Below are 16,720 nucleotides of genomic sequence, written 5' to 3' on the forward strand. Positions count from 1 at the left end.
TTTGGAGTGATAAAAATGCCCTTAAATAAGATAATGGTTATGACTGTACAACTCTATAAATGCACTAAAAACCACAGAATTTTATGGTATGTAAATTATATTTCAGTAAAGCTTTTTTTTTTTAAAGTATCAAGGGGAAAATGCTTTCCCATAGCACTTTTTTTCCTAAGAAGAAATAAGTTACTTTCATGTTCATTATTAAAATAATACCTTTACTTGGAGCCTGGGGTTGTGGCTCAGTGGTATAGCACTCATCTAGCAAGTGCGAGACACTGGGTTTGATCCTCAGCACCACATAAAAAATAAAATGAAGGTATTGTGTCCAACTACAACTAAAAAAAAAAAAAATTTAAATAACACCTTTACTTGAAGATACAGATTAAGAATTACTTTTTCAAATGGTATTTGCTATGTATCACACTTATGCTAAAAAGCTGACTTTGAGGAGGTAGTGCTGGGATCAAAACCAGGACTTCACCCATGCTAGGCAAGTGCTCTACACTGAACTACATCCCCAGTCCTAAACAGTCGTCATTTTTTAAGTTAATTAATATATGCTGTTGTTGTTACTATTATTATTATTATTATGTGTGTGTGTGTGTGTATATTTTACTTTATTGGTACTTTACCAATGAGCTACATCCCCAGCCCTTTTTTATTTTTTAACTTGACACAGGGCCTTGCTAATTGCTGAGGCTGGTTTCAAACTTGCAAACCTCCTCTTTCAGCCTCCTGAGTCACTGGGATTACAGGGGTATACCAGTGTGCCTAGCTTTATTTTCATTTTGAGACAGTATCTCACTAAATTGCCCAGCCTGGCCTTGAACTCATAATATTCCCTGTCAGTCTCCCAAATAGCTGGGATTATAGGTATGTGTGCCACTGCACCTGGCAACAGTTGGCATTTTTTTTTTTACTGATGCATTATAATTATACATAATAATGGGATACATACATGCATATAACATAATTTGGTCAATCTCATTCCCCAGTATTTTCCCTTTCCCTCCTCTCTCCCACTAATTTGCTTCCTCTACTCCACTGATCTCCCACTGTCATTAACATTATTATTTTAATGACTACATTATAATTACATATAAGTGAGATTCATTATGGTATATTTGTATGTAGACATAGCACATTTGGTAGATTTCATTCCCAGTACCTCCCTATTGTCTCCCCTCCTCCTTCCCTCTAGATCTCCTCAAGAAATAAAACCAAGAGCCAGCATAGTGGCATCTCCCTATAATCCTAGTTGCTCCAAAGGCTGAAGCAGGAGGATCTCAAGTTCAAAGACAGCCTCAGCAACTTAGCTAGGCCCTAAGCAATTTAGCAAGACCCTGTCTCAAAATAAAATGGACTGGGGATGTGGCTCAATGGTTAAGTGCCCCTGGCTTCAATCCCTGGTTCAAAAAGGAAGGAAGGAGGGCTGGAGATGTGGCTCAGCAGTAGCGCGCTCGCCTGGCATGCGTGGGACCCGGGTTCGATCCTCAGCACCACATACCAACAAAGATGTTGTGTCCGCCGAGAACTAAAAAATAAATGTTAAAAATTCTCTCTCTCTCTCTCTCTCTCTCTCTCTCCTCTCTCACTCTCTCTTTAAAAAAAAAAAAAAAGGAAGGAAGGAAGGAAAGAAGAAAGGGAGAGAGGGAGGGAAGGAAAGAAAACCAAAAATCATTAAGGGGGATGGCATCAAAAAGCTTCTGCACCTCAAAGGAAAAAATTAAGAATGTGAAAAAGAGAAGAGACTGGGAGAAAATCTTTGCCAGCTTTGCTTCCAAGAGATGATTAGCATCTAGAATATTATAAAGAACTCAAAAAAACACCTCAAAACAACCCAACCAATGAATGGTTAAATGATCTAAACAGACATTTCTCAAAAGAAGAAATATGAATGGCCAACAAATAATGTGAAAAAATGTTCAACATCCTTAGCAGTCAGGGAAATGGATATCAAAAACTACACTGAGATTTCATCTCACACCAGTTAGAATAGAAATCAAAGAACACAAATAATAGCCAGGTGTGGTGGTATCCACCAGTAATCCCAGCAACTCTGGAAGCTAAGGCTCTAAGCAACTTAGTAAGACCCTATCTCAAAATAAAAAATAAAAAAGGGTGGGGATGTAGCTCAGTGGTTAAGTGCCCCTGGGTTCAATCTCTGGTATCAAAGGAAAATAAAAGAATACAAATAATAATAAATACTGACAATGATGTGAGGGAAAGGTACATGGTTGGTGGGAGTGCAACCACTTTGGAAAGCAGTATGGAGATTCTTCAAAAGTCTAAAAATGAAATCACCCCATGACCCAGCTATTCCATTCCTTGGTATTTATTCAAAAGAACTAACATCAGCATACTACAATGATACATGCATTCCAGTGTTTGGAGCAGCACAATTCACAAAAGGCAAGTTAAAGCAACTGTCAACAGATAAATGAATAAATAAAATGTGGTATATATACACAATGAAGTTTTATTCAGCCATAAAGAAGAATGAAATTATGTCATTTGCTGGTAAATGGATGAAACTAGAGAACATCATGAAATAAGCCAGACTCTGGAAGTCAAGAGTAGGATGTTTTCTCTCATACATGGAAGTTAGATTGAGAGAAGAAATTTTTAAAAGATGTGGAGAGGGTGTCAGGAAAATAGAAAGGAGACCAACAGCTGAGTTTTTTTTTTTTTTTTCCTTTTATTCTTTTTTCTTTTTTCGAGTACTGGGAATGGAACCTAGCTAGGGGTGTCCTATCACTGAGCTACCATTTCCAGGCCCTTTTACATTATTTTATTTTAAGACAAGGTCTCATTAAATGCCAAGGCTGGCCTCAAACTTGCAATCTTCCTGTGCTGGCCTCACAAGTTGCTGGGATTACAGGTATGTGCCACCATACCTGGCCAGCTGGCATTTTTTAAAAAGAAAATAAGTCATCAACAACTCTAACACAACACAACTAACGAAGGACAACCTGATTCGACAGCTTGCCCATTAAAAGGCAATGAATGAATTTCTCTTTTAATCAAAGTAACTGTTTTATCAGTAGTTTTCACTTAAACACTTATTCCAAATAACAATGTTCTTAATAAGAAAATTATTCACTATTAAGAGTATGTCTTCCAGGGGCTGGGGTTGTGGCTAAGAGGTAGAGCACTTGCCTAGTATGCATGAAGCTCTGGGTTCGATCCTCAGCACCACATAATGAAATAAAGTTTTGTCTCCACCTATAACTAAAAAATAAATATTTAAAAAGAAAAAAGAGTATGTCTTCCAGTAGCTCACAAAAGAAATGGTTCTTTCCGAATTCAATTATCAAAAAGACTCTAGTAATACATGCTAAAAGCTGCTTAATCTTTTTTTTTTCCCCCTCCCAGTGCTGGGGAATCAAACCCAGGGCCTGGCACATGCTAGACAAGCACTCTACCACTGAGCTATACCTGCAGCCCTGGACTGCGGGGGAAAAAAATAAGCAGAAATCCTTAAAATGAAGGAAACAATAAACCAAATTAAAAATTCAATAGAAAGCATCACCAACAGACTAAACCAATTGGAAGACAGAACCTCAGACAATGCAAACAAAATATATAATTTTGAAAATAGAGTTGACCACAGAGAGATGATGTTAAGAAATCATGAACAGAACTTCCAAGAATTATTAGATAACATGAGAAGACCAAATGTAAGATTTATTGGGATAAATGAAGGCATACAGATATAAATCAAAGGAATGTACAATCTCTTCAAAGCCAGCATGGGCAACTTCATGAGACCCTGTCTCAAAATAAAGGACTAGAGATATAGCTCAGTGTGTGAGGCCCTAGGTTCAATGCCCAGTATGACAAAAATAAATAAAATAAAAAGGGTTGGGGATATGGCTCAATGACTGAGTGTGTGCCTAGAATGTACAAGGCCAGGGGTCCAACAGTACTATCAAAACCAAACCAAACAAAACAAAAAACTGCAATCCACTGAATGGATGAGTATAACTCTGCTCACTGAAGAACTTCCTCTCTTCCTTCAGGACACCCCAAATTCTGTACTTGAACATTAACACTAACATTATGTAATCTACACACTCAAGAATATGCCAATGACAATCCCTAAATTAAATGTTTTATTTTATTTTTTTAGACAAAAATGAATGAAAATTCAAAATTTCTTCCAGCACCTCAGTAAGCTGTCATATCCACCTCTCTGAAAACTACTGCTCTAGATTGCAACCATAGTGAATTTTCACAATTGCAGATCAGACGGGCTCGATCTCCTGCTTAAAATCCTTCAGTGGCTTAGCTTTGCCTTCAACATAAAGTCCAAAATCCATGTATGCACATGAGGCCCTCAACTCTGACTTCTGCCTCTCTCCAGTCCAGTGGCTCTCAACCCTGACACATTAGAATCACCTGCAAAATTAAAATATATACACACATTCTCAGGCCCTATCTATGGTCAATTAAATAAAAAACGATCAGGGATGTGGCATTTGCATGCCTATTTTTTCTTTTTTTAAATTAACCCTGGTTAATTTAAAAGCACAGTCAGGGCAGAGAATTATGGCTCCAATGTCACAGCAAGCCACCTGCCACTTCCTGCTCACCATGATCAGTCAGTTTCAGGTGCTCACCAACCTCTCAATTAGGCCTTGCTCCACCAAGTGTGATCCACCCACCAGCAGCATCCGCCTCACCCAGGAGGTGGTTAGCAATGCAGAATCCCAAGTCCCACCCGGATCTACTGAATCAGGACTTGGCATTTTAACAAGATGCCCAGATGGTTCATGTGCACATTCAAGTAAGAGAAGCGCTGCCTTGAGATACCAAATCCCTTCCCAGCTCAGGGCTTTTGCAAATGTTGCTTAACTGTTGAACTTCTCTGGCACTCCCTAGACACCTTATTCTTCTCCTCTGATTACATCCACCACATCTATAATTACCACAAAGTGATTAATTTCTGTCTACTGCACTAACCCTTAAGTGCCATGAGGACAGAAATCATATCCATGTTACTCTGGGGTATCTCCTCCTCCAGCACAATGCCTGGTATAGTCAACAGAACAGCATCTAGTCTTACATTTTATGCCAATATGATCCCATTCTATATTTTCCTAATATCTGTCTCATTCAGTAAATGTAAATTATATCTATAATCTCCCCCAGCTATAGGCTGAGGTAGGAGGATCATAAGTTCAAGGCCAACCTGGCAACTTAGCAAGACCCTGTCTCAAAATCAACTTAAAAAGGATTGAGGAGGCTGGGGCTGGGGCTGAGCAGAAGGGCTTATCTGGCATGTATGAGGCACTGGGTTCAATTCTCAGCACCACATATAAATAAATAAAATAAAGGTCTGTCTATCTATCTATCTATATATATATATATATATATATATATATTTTTTTTTTTTTTTTAAATAAAGGGTTGGGAATATAGCCCAGTGGTAGAACACTTGCCTAGGATGTACAAGATCCTAGGTCTGATCTTCAGTACTGGGGGAAAAAAAAGAAAAGAAAATTAAACTTTTCTCAATCAACATTTCTTTTAAATTAATAAAATAATTAAATATTAGGTATTTGTTTGTGATAGCACTAGCTGTGTTGTCAAGAATCGGGGCCATATAAAATTGCTGACAGTGTTGTAAAGTAGTTTAACCTTTAAAGGTAACAATTCAGCAATAAAATATTCCTCTGATACAATGAGCATACTGGAGGGGTAAGGGTCCAAGAAAATAATCCAAAAAAAAAAAAAAAAGAAGTATTTGAACAAGCTGTAGTTTGTACAGTCTGTTTATTTTTTCCTTTTTTACTGTTATAATTGGTACTTTTATAAACCTGAGTGCCCTTGTTCAAATACTTCTTTTTTTTTGGATATATAAATGAGTAAATATAAAATATTTTATGCTATCAACAATTCAAAAATTATCTGTATGTACTGACTACAACTAAAAAAATCAATGTACATGGACACAAACAGATAAATTTAGAGTAAATATAATTTTATACTTAATGGATTATCTTTTCAGTAGAAAATATGTTAAAACAAATTTTAACACTGGGTTATTTGTGAGTTTCTGCTCAGCTTTATTAACTTTGTATTATATTATTGCTATTTTTGATGCATTTACACACACACACACACAAAAAAAAAATTCTTCCCTTTAGCATTTGAAAACATTTACTAGTTACTATGCTGGAACTGAAAAAACATGATTCTATATCTGGCCAACTTCCCAGCTATTAACTCAACTTCACCTGCATCTCATTTTTTTCACATAAAGAAAAATAATGCAACAATGTTTACAAATTGCTAAGTGCCTCCAGAAAGGTAATGGTCATACACAAAAATCAGAGCTGCAAAACATAAGCTATCACCATCCAACACTGCTTTTCCTGTACAAGTCACTCTGATCTTTCTGAGCTTCAATGTGGCCCTCAGTAAATTAAAAGAACTAGGCTAGAATAGGGAGAGGGAGCTTGGAAGGAATAGACGAACTCTAGAGAGGGCAGAGGAGTTGGAGGTAAAGGGAGGGGGCATGGGGTTAGAAATGATGGTGGAACGTGATGATCATTATTATCCAAAGTATATGTATGAAGACATGAATTGATATGAATATATTTTGTATACAACCATGAAAAATTGTGCTCTATATGTGTATTATTGTAATGCATTACGCTGCCTTAAATAAATAAATAAAAGAAATAGGCTAGAATGACATGAGTGCCAGTGGCTGCTAAGAGAAGGGTAGGAATGTGGAAGTTGAAAAAGTATCCCAGATGATCCTGCTAGGTATTCTGATGACAATCCATTGAGACACACTCACATTTTGGGGGAGAGAATAAATTGGTAGAATTACCTCAAAGAGTGGTAATTTGACTACGTTTAATATTAAAAAATGGACACACCTTTTGATCAAGTAGTTCCACTTATAAAAGCATTCTGTTCAGAAAATTTTATACATGAGCTCATAACAAAGTATGTACTTTGTATTGCACTGCTGTAAGAGAAAAATATGGAAACAAATGTTGAACATGAAGACTACTTATAAATACACAAAGCTACATGTGCAAATACACAGTCATACAATAAAATAAGGTAATGTCAATACAAAGAATGAACAATTCTATAGGTACTGATTTGAAATAATTTCCTAAATATGCTTTGTTTTTGTTTTTTCCCGGTACTGTTTTTCCCGGTGCTGAGGATGAAGCCCAGGGCCTCAAGCATCTACCATTGAGCCTTATCCCCAGCCCTAAATATGTTAATTTTTTTTAAAGGTGTGACTGGTCTGTATCATGGTGGAATTTGTTCTATGTTGAAGCATTATAAAGGAACAGTGTCTATAGAAGGGTCACAAACCGGAAACTTTAGCCGTCCCTGGAGAAGAGGTTAGGAGACAAGAGACTTGGGGTCTGAACAGGAGAGCAATTTGTTTCTCTAAATACCCTTTCATACTGCTGGAATTTCTCTCTCATACTCATTAAATATCTTTTCCCAAAACTGAGCAAAATTCTCTTTATACCTTCCTTTGGGTCTAAAAGGATATGATTTTACCTGGGTAGGGTCTGGTCACTGCCTCCTAAATTGCACAGGTATCAGCATTAGCCCCAAATGTGCCCAAAGTCCCTGACCGCCTTTAAATTCTTCCTTCAGTGACTCTTCCAGTGCTTAAACTTAAACACACTACATATACTTCAAGCTGACCCTAATCTCATCTCCCAACCCTCTTAACTTTACCCAATCACCTGTTTAACCTCTTCCCAGTTCCCAAGGACAGTAAGTCCTTCTCCCTCCAAGCCTGCTGGTGCTGCTCTCTTTCCTATGTGCACTGTCCACCATGCACAAACTTCTATGCACCCTTCAGGACTAAAGGCCCATTCCAAGAAAGTTTTCCCACCTAAGGAGGGAGGGACTATCCCCTGCACAACCTGGCAGAGGTTCTGGAAATAGACTATCAAGATTCAAATCCTGACTATAACTTCATCTGACTATACCTTCAACTGTAAGGCCTCAGTTTTCACCACTGAAAGAATTAAATGAGAGAATTCACGTCAACCCTGTCACAGGCAAGTAAAAAAACAACAGATTATTGTTACATTCTAGTAATATCTGTAATGCCATTATTTATTAACATCTCCCTGCCCTGCACTAGAGTGAGCTCCTTCAAGGTAAGGGCATGACTTCATCACTTTCATTTTGTATCCCAAGCACTAAGCCTTGCAAATAGAAGGCCCACAAATATAGTTAGGTAAGAGGGTTTGCTTTTCTGGTTCAGTATTTCATCCACATGCTAAATAAGTGGCTACAAGGTATACAGTGAATAGCCAATGGGGATCATTGATGGTACCCATCAATGCACATGAGTAAGATCACTTTAAGCAGACAGAGGTGAAAAGTGAGTGGCTTTTGGCCTTTTAGTCAAGCAGATTGGAAGTCAGTGGGATGTGGGAAGTGCCGGTTCTTGACTGACGAATATTTATGGGAGCTGGGTAGGATGGACATGAGAAGATAAGAAATCAGATGTGGTAAAAGTCCTGGGCATGCACTCCAAGCAGGTCTTCAGGAAACACAAGTGAAAAATTATCTTGGGTACTGGGAAAGGATCTAGGAGACAACAGGATTTTCCCAGCAAGAAAAAGTGAACAAGACACAGCTCCTGCCCTTAAGAAGCTAGCTAGGCAGGATGAAGCATGCCTGTAATTCTAGCGGTTTAGAAGGCTGAGACAGGAGAATCACAAGTTTGAGGCCAGTCTTAGCAATTTAGCAAGACCCTCAGCAACTTAGCAATACCCTGTTTCAAAATTTAAAAGTGGGGGGGGGCAGGATATACATTTTTTTTAGTTGTAGATAAACACAATATCTTTATTTATTTTATGTGGTGCTGAGGATCGAACCCAGTGCCTCACATGTGGGAGGCAAGCACTCAACCACTGAGCTACAACCCCAGCCCTCCCTGGAGTTTGAGAGAGAGTGAGAAGAGGGGGATAAGGGGGAGTGAGTGAGAGGGGAGTTTTAAAGAAACACATGGAGCTTAGAAGGGACAGGTGGAAGATGATCAAAGAAAATAAATATCTCCCAACATTATTAGTGGTCAAAAAGCTCTGAATAGCCAGGGAGGGAATGAAAGAAAGGTGAACTGAGAGATTAGTCTAAAGTAAAAATGTAAGTTGAGGCAAGAGTGTCAAGGGCCTTGGTTGACCTGATAAGGCATTTTGGGCTTCATTCATCCCATGGGAAAAAGAAAGCGAAGGAGGTTTTAAGTAAACAAGTGACAGCATCAGATCTGTGTTTTTGAAAGGAGTGGCCAGGCAGGAAGATGCTCGGCCTTTCCTACTCACTCCTCCTCTCACCCACCATCTTCTGGTTCTCTGGCTGCCTCAACAGCTAGCAGGTGGCAAGTAAAACCATCTCTGGGGAGATATGACTGGTTGAGAGCAGGAATCCCTATTCTGGGCAAAGGCTTTTGAAGACATTTACTCTGCCTAAAAGGATCTGAATATTCCTGTTTTCCTATCTCACAATATCATCACTGACAAAATACACACACACACTACAGACACACACAAAACCTCAACATTAGGTTCAATTCTGCCATTACAATTTTTATTTTCAAGAAATATATTAGAATTTTTTTTAAAGATTTTTTAATTTCCCGGAAATAAAAAGGGAGGGGATGTGTATTCTCAAGTGGCTCACTATGAATTCTGAGCAGCTCTGAGTCCCTATTTTATCTTCCTAAGCATCCTCACCAGTTGGGAGTAGGCAGCAGAGAGGGGAACCTGGGAGACGGGCGGCGGCCGGGAAGGGCGCGGGGCTTTAAGAAAAGAAAAGTTGGTCACTGCAAGAGCAAAATTTTCTCCTGTCCGGAGTTTTCCTTTCTTCCTATTAAATGAACTAGAGCAAATGCTGTTCTCGCTGTTCTAATTTTCCTCTTACAGAATGAACTACAGCAGTGCCCCGGCCTGGCGCTAAGAAGGACGCACGCAAAGTTCCCGGGCAGTCGAGAGGGGTCGGTGCCCAGTCCTGCACGTTTCCGGGGACCCCCCTCCCCCTCCCCACTGCGCAGGGATGCCGGATCCCACAGCAGAAGCCGGAGGGATTCTACCGGGAAAAGGAGGATCCGGGGACCCCTCCCACCCGCACCCGAAGCCGCCCCCGCTTCCGGAGCCCACCCGAGCGGCGGCGACACAACACTCACCAAGTCGGGCGTTGGGCGGGACCACTGGGGACTAGGACGGCGCCTCCGCCTGGGTTCTGCGGCTGCGTCTCGGCCCGCCACTCGCCCTCAGGGCCGCCGCCCGGCCCACGGCCCGGAGCCCCGCGGCGGCGGCGGCGGCCTCGCCTCCATGGCGAGGGAAACAGGCGGAGGGGGCGACTGGGTGGGCAGCGGTGATGGCGGCGTTGGCCCGGGGTCCGAGCTGGATCGCGCGCGCGTCCCTGTCAGCGCCGCACTCGCTGCAGCCTCTCTCCCGACCCGGTGTTAGCTGTAAGGCGCGTCCTCATTGGTCGTTCAGAGACGGGCGCTGGTTGGTCGACACCGTATGAGCGTCTCCTGCCCTCGTGGGCCCCGCCCTTGCGCGCTTCCGAGAGCTTGCTGGTCCGCCGGGGGCGCGGAGTCGGGTATCATAATCTCAGAGGCCAGGAGAGGCTCGCCCCACCGCGGCGCAATGTTTCTCGGAAAGCTGGGTTTCAGAAGTGCCGGCTGCCAAGTGCACCTCCGTCTTCCGCTTCCTTACAGTCCCCAGACCCCTGGACGTGAGCCTTCTTCCCAGCTTACAGAGGCGGAAAATGAGGCCAGGCACAAGTCACGCTAATACCTAGCGAAAGCCCTCTTTCCAACCCTCTTCAAAAGTGGTTCTTTCGTCGTCCTTCCCACCCCTCTCCCCACCGTCCCTAATTGCTTCAAGGCAAAGGACGAAGGATCTCACTGAGGGGAGAGAGGAACCTGCCAAGTCCCTAGATCGTGCCTGGCTCCGTGGGTGCTGTCTTACATCCAGCCAATCCACGCCATTTCCACCGACCCCAGGGAAATCTCCCCGTTTTTCGAGATGCTCATACTGGTCCTGGTCCGCCACGGAGGTGGGTGAAAGCACTACACGTGGTGCTCTGCGGGGCGGGGATTACCTCTTTCCATAGGCCTGCGGGGGATGGTGGAGGGGCGGGGGAGAGGATCAAAGTGCGGAGAGGACCAGGATGTGCATCACCCAGGGACGGGGTGTGGATCCCTTCCTGGACCCTGGGCATCACGTCCCTCGTGTGGCGTCCGGAAGCCATCTGTCAGTGCGATGGCGGGAGCGGTTTTCCAGGCGCCGCACTGTGGGTGCTGCAGGTAGGTCATCTGTGGCTTCAAGTTAATTTACATCTTATCTATTAGGTGGCAAGTAAAACGTTTTGGGGTGTGGTCACCAGCGGGTTCCTCTGGACGTTCGGTGGTCTGCGCTGTGTAAGTGGCTGGAAGCAGATTACACAGCAGGGCACAAGAAGAGTTATGGGGGATCCTTCAACCTAGACCGGAGTCCTGCGGTGCCCGGGATGGGTTGCGGCAGGCCTCTCCTCCAAGCCGGCCAACCCCGAGATCCCCTCACACACAACCGACTGGTAGAGTCCCACGTTTGGAGCGCCCTAGGGAAAGCCTGTGGCTAGCCTCGACTCTTCAAAGAAGGGGAGGGTACCATAAGAACGTATTGCCGCCAGAGAAGGAGCCCACATCAGTTGCTGTTTCTAGCTTGATGCCTTTCCATCCCTAGGCCCACCTGTTGGAGCACCAACAGTGGACTCAATGCCCCTCCCCACTCCCATTTATTTGTGGAGTAAATTAGTATGTGCTAACCCTAGCAACAGTCTGGGATTACTGGGTTGCGGTGAGCCTCTCTCAGACCATCCCCTCCCCAGCAGGGAAATTCCTCCTTGAGTTATGACTCTTGCTCCCTTTCAGCAGGGCCAGAGTACATAGTTATCAATGAGATAGATACTGAAGGCACCTCTGCCAGATAGGATAAACAACCCAGCCCCAGCCCCAGAGGCCACTGTCCTGTCTCCTAAATATCAGACCCCTGGGGCAGCCAATGAGGGCGCCGCCCACACATCCAACTTTCCTGGAAAGTTCAAACTCCAAATGGAAAAGCACACCAAGTGGAAAAGTGCAAGGCCAGAACTTGCACTGGAACTCAAAGAGTATGAAAAAAAAAAATCTTGAAAAATTCTGTAAGTGCAGGAAGTACCTGGGTAGCTAGAAGTGCAACAACCACATCAGCATGGTTTTATCTCATCTATAGCTGACACTTATTTCTTAATGTTTCTTTTATTTATTTTCATTTGAATTTATTTATATTAACATAAAAGGGGTTGGCTACTTAAATATGTATTATAAATATATGTAAGCTGTTCATATTGGTTTAATCCACATCAAATATAGTTTACAAAGGGAAAGGACAAGCACTTTGTATAGAATATACAGACACAGCATCTCACCATGGGCCCACAAGAGGGGCAGGGAAACAACTTATATTTACTAATTAGAATAGCTATTTCCAGGTGTGGTGGCATATGACTATAATCCCAGTGACTCAGGAGACTGAGGCAGGAGGATGGCAAGTTCAAGGCCAGCCTCAGAAACTTTTGGGGCTGGAGACTGTCTCAAAGTAAAAAAAGGCTGGGGATGTAGCTCCGTGTGTGAAGACCTGATTCACTCCCTAGCACTAAAGAGAAAAAAATTTTAAAAATTATTGTCATCCTTGAGACCATATAAAGAACCCCTACCCGATCTAGACCATATAAAGAACCCCCTATCCCACCTGACCACACCTGGGGAAAATGTTACCGTTGTGTGTGACAGTTAGAGAACTCCTGGTTTCCAGTGTGTCCTGTTCTGGGTGACCGGAGCCTCCCTCTACTACTATTCCTGGAACCTCCCAGTGCTGTACTGAGAATTATAGGCACATACAGCTTGGCAAGCAACCCATTCTCAGGAAATGCAAGCGCTTCTTCCCAGCCACGTGAGACAAGCACAATGTGATCAGAGCATTTGTGGTATGCGTGCAGAGGTGACATAGAATATCAGACCAGGAGAGACAGGGTTTTGGAGACTGGAAAGGAAGATTCAGTACAGGAACTGCACAGACTATTTCCATCAGAAGAGAACAGAGTCCCATCCTTGATGCCTACCTGTGGAGACTTGCCTAGCCCAACATCCTACCCAATTCCTGGAGTGTCCAGAAGCTACCCTCCCCCCTAACCTACTTTCCCTCAGCAGAGTTATGGGTTGTCTTGGGAAAGGATAGGAAAAGAGAAAAAACAGAGAGGGAGTGGAGAGAGACAGGCTTTCCAGACCCAGGCCCACCCAAATGGGAAGCTACAGCCCTCTTGCTTCCTGTTCTGCTTTAGACCAAGCCCATGGGGTACACAGAGGGGTAGGCACTTTTCAGTCACCCCATAGATATCTCAACAATCAGGGTTCACGAGCAAAGGACTGAACTAGAAGGACAGCTAGAGGATGAAAGTAAAGGATTCTTCCTCCTTTAGGCAAGTCACTTCCCCTCTTTGGGGCCTCCTTTCCCCATCTAGAAAGTAGAACAGTGAGTCATTCTCTCAACAAATTCTTCTTGAGTACAGACCATGTGCTGGATGCTGCAGGGAATAAGACAGAAGAGGCCTCTGCTCTGAGGAGCTTACATTCTGGAAATAGACAATAAACAAACAAACAAGAACATTTCCTAAGTGCTGTAATGAAAACGAAGCAAGTCAATATGATAGAAAGTAAATGTGAACCAAGTGCCTTTTTAGGCTCCTGTCCTAATGGTCACTTGCTAGAGTTTTATACCTAAAAGACAAGCCAGGCAGCCTCCTTGCCCTGATGTGTCTTATAAGAGCCTTTGTCCCGAGTTTCATTCTACACTACCACTGATATTCCTAATCTAGGATGACAAATACTTTCAGATTCTCTGCCTCAATCCCATCCACTGAACAAGACTCAGCCCAGGCCAACATCATAGGCACAGGCCTGCTATTCACTTGCTCACAGTAGAAGACATGTTACACTAATATCAATTGAACAATAAGATTTGGAAAAAGGGGTTGAGATGTAGCTCAGTGGTAGAGCATTTGCCTTGTGTGAGGCTCTGGGTTTCATCTACAAAATACATAAATATACAAACAAAAATCAGAATGAGAACTTTCCATTTTTCAGATTTTTCTCTTCTCTCTTTTGCAGTATCCAGAGTCTCATGCATGCTAGGCAAACACTCTACCACTGAGCTAAAGTCCACCCTCCAGTTCTGATTTTTAAATATCACTACAGGTGCATGCATTGGTCAAAAAATTACCAAATGTACACAATGTCTGTATATTGCATTGTATAAGATTTTGCCTAAAAGACAAAAGGTACAAATAATGAATTCCAGTTAATGAAATGAATTCTGAAGTCATTAAGGAGTGGTATACTGATTCTGCAACTTACTTTGAAATGCATCAAAAATAAGATGGATTAATTTAGTATAATGTGTGATTAATTGAGTATATTAAAATGTCAATGGAGAATCAAAGCAGCAGTTATGCAGGTGTTTGCTGTAAAAATTCTATTTATTAGGTGGGCATGGTGGTGCATACCTGTAATCCCAGCAACTTGGGAGGCTGAAGCAGGAGGCAACTTAGCAGGACCCTGTCTCAAAATAAAATATTTGAAAAAGATATTTGGGTTGTAGCTCAGCAGAACATTTCTGGGTTCTGCTGAAAAAGAAATGTATGTTTTTTTTTAAAAAAGGTGAAAGTTTTTACAATAAAAAGTTGGAAAGAAAATTAGATATTAACTTTACAAAAAAAAAGTTTAAAAACTGCCTTTGATTTTCAAACAACTCTCTCCATAGACAATTCCAATATTTCTCCACATTAACACACATTTTTAATGAGGTTGTAATCTGTATACATTTGTAATTGTTATTAAAAAGTATTTCTCACATGTTTTTAAAACTTCATGACAGCCGTACAGTGTTTAATGTTTGTAGAAGAAACAGGTGGTATGTTGCTTTGGGGTTGCAGATTTTTTATTGTGTACATTCTAAAAGCACTGGCCAAGTCTCCCCTCTGACTGGGCTATTGGGTAGCAATTCTTTTTCACTGAGAACTAGAAAAGTTGGAAAACATTTTTATCTATCTATATCTATCTATCTATCTATTTTCTGCACTGGAGATGGAACTCAGGGGTATTTAACCACATCCCCAGTCCTTTTTTGCATTTTTTTTTCTTTTTTTTTTTTTTTTTTTTTTTTTTTTTAGAAACAGGGTCTCACTGAGTTGGTTAGGGCCTCATTAAGTTGCTGAAGCTGGCTCAAAAAAATCACAATCCTCCTGCCTCGGACTCCTGAACTGCTGATTACAGGCATGCATGGTGATGCATGACGAGAAAAACATTTTAAAACTTATCAGGGCAGTGAGAAATTGTGGAGCCAAGACTGGGGAGGAAAACAGCCTAGAATAATCCCAGTATTGGGGAATCCTTTCTTTTCCTTGGAGGTGTCCACTAGTTTCAAAGGGAAAAATGAAAGGCTGTGCCAGACTGTGATTCCAAAAACTGGCCATATTTCCAGTACCTTGCTATTCCCCTGTCAAGAGGTGGAGGCTATTTCACCTTGAAACTGGTGAGGTAAGTTTATGAGACCGCCTTGACAAACAGAATGTGGCACATTTGACACCATGGGACTTCCAAAGCTAGGTCAGGAAAGGCAGAACAGATTCCGCTTGGCTCCTTCTTGGGATGCCTGCTTTTGGAACCCAGCTTGTCCTATGACCGACGTTGTGATGCTGTGAGGTACCCTGGGTTGTATAAATGTTCTGGTTCACAACCCTAAGGTCCTAGTTAACAACCAGCTTCAACCAGACATGTGGGAAAGCAAGCCCCCGGGTGATTTCAGTACCCAGCTGTCAAGTTACCGCCTGCCTTTTGAGTCTTCCAGTTGATGTCCAGATACTGTGGAGCAGACACAAACCATCCTGTTCAATTCTTTTTTTTTCCCCAGTGCTGGCACATGCTGGGTGAGCATTCTAACAGAGCTACAGACCCAGCCACTATCTGAATTCTTGACCACATATAAGTAGTGAATATAATAAATGATTATTTTAGAATTTGAGCTATACCCCCTTGGAGGATTTTCACAAACTTACATTTACAAATCAGATGGGGAAAAAGAAAAGGACATACCTTACCAGGTCCCAAGTCTCCCCTTCTTTTTAAAAAAATATCTTTTAGATGTATAGACCTTTATTTTTATTCACTTACTTATATATGTGGTGCTGAGAATCGAACCCAGTGCTTCACACATGCTAGGCAAGCCCTCTACCACTGAGCCACAGCCTCAGCCCCTCCCCCTCTTTTTTGAAGTGTGGTTATGCTTAGTAGTATGGGGGGGGGTAAGGTTTGAAGCTCTAATGAGAGCTGGGCTTTGGTTTTCCCCTTTGTCCTCCTGCTAAACAAAAGAGAGCAATACAAAGAAAATGGTATGCCCTGGGTAATGGATGGAAGAGACACAGTGCATTAGAGTACAGACTGAAGGCTGGAGACAAAGAGCAGAGGGCCAAGAAGACTCCCTACGGATTGGAGGTGAGGTCTCCCCTGGGTGCGGGTGAGGTAAGGCCAAGGAGTCTGTAGTTCACAGTTCTTTTTTTTTTTTTTTTTAAAGAGAGAGTGAGAGAGGAGAGAGAGAGAGAGAGAGAATTTTTTAATATTTATTTTTTAGTTCTCGGC

General features: G+C 42.2%; 1 protein-coding gene across 3 annotated transcripts in view; it reads right to left on the bottom strand.

Annotated features, from left to right (window-relative positions):
- Ptpra (protein tyrosine phosphatase receptor type A) overlaps nt 1-10,441 on the bottom strand; it is a 125,339-nt gene extending 114,898 nt beyond the window's left edge. For all 3 annotated transcript variants that reach the window (XM_026409730.2, XM_026409729.2, XM_077800311.1), the window contains exon 1: nt 10,184-10,441. The gene's annotated coding sequence lies outside the window, so the exon portion shown is untranslated. The remainder of the gene's footprint in view (nt 1-10,183) is intronic.
- Between the last annotated feature and the right edge of the window lie 6,279 nt (nt 10,442-16,720).

The sequence above is a fragment of the Urocitellus parryii genome, chromosome 6 (assembly GCF_045843805.1).
Source record: "Urocitellus parryii isolate mUroPar1 chromosome 6, mUroPar1.hap1, whole genome shotgun sequence".
Taxonomy (NCBI): domain Eukaryota; kingdom Metazoa; phylum Chordata; class Mammalia; order Rodentia; family Sciuridae; genus Urocitellus; species Urocitellus parryii.